We start from the raw sequence: 1,867 nt of genomic DNA on the forward strand, positions 1-1,867 counted from the left end.
AATCATAATTGGTTTATATTATAAACAAAATATGTAAAAAGTTAAAAATTGATAAATATACTATAAATTATTTATATTTTTAGATAAAATATTTAAATTATTTATTTTAAAAAAATCCTAGAAAAGGAGAAGTAAAACAAAATATATTTTCTTATATTTTCCCTAATTTTGTGTATCCATGAATAATTTTATATCACCTAAGATATCAACATCAATTGGTAGAAACATGTGTTTGTTACTTGCTTTGTTTTGATGTTAAGGAGGTTGAGAGGATGGCGGCTTGTATAGTGGTCTTATGTGTTTGTTTGGTTGTTGATGTGACTCATCATCATATCAAAATATTTCCATGCTTCAAGATTATATTTAATAAGTTTTTGAGAAACATTCATAAAATGTTTTTTTACTGAGTATAATNTATATAATAATTTATTAGTTAGCGATAAATTTTTAAATAAAATTTAAATGGAGGGTGAGAAATAAAAGAAAAAAATATATTTTTTAAATATTAGTACAAATGAATAGGGACCATCTAAGCTGAATTGAGAAGTTACGTGGTGGTTTCTGCTTTCGATGTTTTTTGGGGTGGAGGTACAGCTACTTGTGCTGGCTTACACCGTTTGCCAAGTTGTAACAAGGAACATTGTTTGCGCCTACGGAATGGGGAATGAAATTTTGGATGAAAACGACTTTCACCGAAAGCAGGAAAATTTGGATTTGAATAATCTAATCTACATTTTCTTTCATAAGGACACGATATTATCATTATCATGTTATTGAAAAGGGAGATGCAAACTAGAAAGTAGAAACTAGGTGTAAAGGATATTGCCTAATTTGACTTAATTTCCGTGATGATAGTGATAGGTCAATTTGTCAAATGGCATGGAAGAGTGTATTTTATTTGTTTTTATTTCTTTTTTCTCTTTCAAGAAGGGAATACTTGCAAGGAACAAATGATTTTGAAAGGAATTAGCATTAGGCATTATTTGTTTTATTCTCAAATTATTCATTTCTTTTGGCATGCTCTATGTTATTATGATAAACTGGTTTATTATTCTAATAGATTAATAATAATATATTTGATCAATTGCCTCCGAAAGATTCATAATTGATGGATGTTACAATGTCTAAAATTATTACAATATTCACAAAAAGGTTACAATGCTAAAAATAAGTGTTGAGAGTAATTGACAAAAAAAGAAAAAATATCCTATTTACATATGAATGGATACGTGTATTTTATACAGGTGTAAAATGGTATGAAATTGCAACTCTTGTGAAAATGGATCCTCTCAGCTGAGACTCTGATTTTCACATAACTCCTACTTTATGCTACTGTTTTGGAGCTACAGGTTGGTCTTTACAAGAGCTACCTTTTTTAAATACCTGAAATGAAAATTTGTGAACAAACTTCACACATTTCTCAACAGAGTTTCTAAGTTGAAGTAATAGAAATTTTTTCTTACGATTTAATTTTAATGTCTATCAGCATAAAACAGTTTTACACGTACATCTAATTATATAATACCACGACATCAAAAATAACTACTTTTCACATTGACCACATGAATTGTCATCTAAGAGAATAAACGTAATTGGTCAATTGTGTAAAACGTTTTATACTATCAGTATATTAAAATTAAACTATTTTCTTATTAATAATATGTAGCACCCAAGCAATACTTACTATCTAATGATTTTATGCCTTCAATGAGAGTGGAAGTTTCAGAGGATCCATAAGTTTTTTTGTACAAGAGGAATATCATTGTCACAAATGCTACTTAATCAAAATCTGCATCAGAAAATAATAAACTCATTTAAGATGGTTATTACTTCAGCTTTTATGGTTTGATTTCTATTAATAATTCTA

The 1,867-nt window shown here is 27.7% G+C and overlaps 1 protein-coding gene and 1 long non-coding RNA gene across 10 annotated transcripts in view; one reads left to right on the forward strand and one right to left on the reverse strand.

The window, feature by feature from the left end:
• Window positions 1,085–1,867, reverse strand: part of LOC107644310 (kinesin-like protein KIN-14K) — a 19,445-nt gene continuing 18,662 nt past the window's right edge. For 6 of the 9 annotated variants that reach the window (XR_002347367.1, XR_002347372.1, XR_002347370.1 and 3 more), the window contains 2 exons: window positions 1,685–1,789; window positions 1,282–1,383 (listed from right to left, as the gene is read on the reverse strand). The gene's annotated coding sequence lies outside the window, so the exon portion shown is untranslated. Of the gene's footprint in view, window positions 1,384–1,677; window positions 1,790–1,867 lie in introns of those variants that run through there. The other 3 variants (XR_002347371.1, XM_021102902.1, XM_021102901.1) reach the window with 3 other exon arrangements.
• The window catches only part of LOC110262583, a 2,260-nt gene continuing 1,642 nt past the window's right edge, over window positions 1,250–1,867 (forward strand). The window contains exon 1 of the long non-coding RNA XR_002347375.1: window positions 1,250–1,349. This is a non-coding gene — a long non-coding RNA (uncharacterized LOC110262583). The remainder of the gene's footprint in view (window positions 1,350–1,867) is intronic.

Source organism: Arachis ipaensis, chromosome B05, assembly GCF_000816755.2.
Source record: "Arachis ipaensis cultivar K30076 chromosome B05, Araip1.1, whole genome shotgun sequence".
NCBI classification, from domain to species: domain Eukaryota; kingdom Viridiplantae; phylum Streptophyta; class Magnoliopsida; order Fabales; family Fabaceae; genus Arachis; species Arachis ipaensis.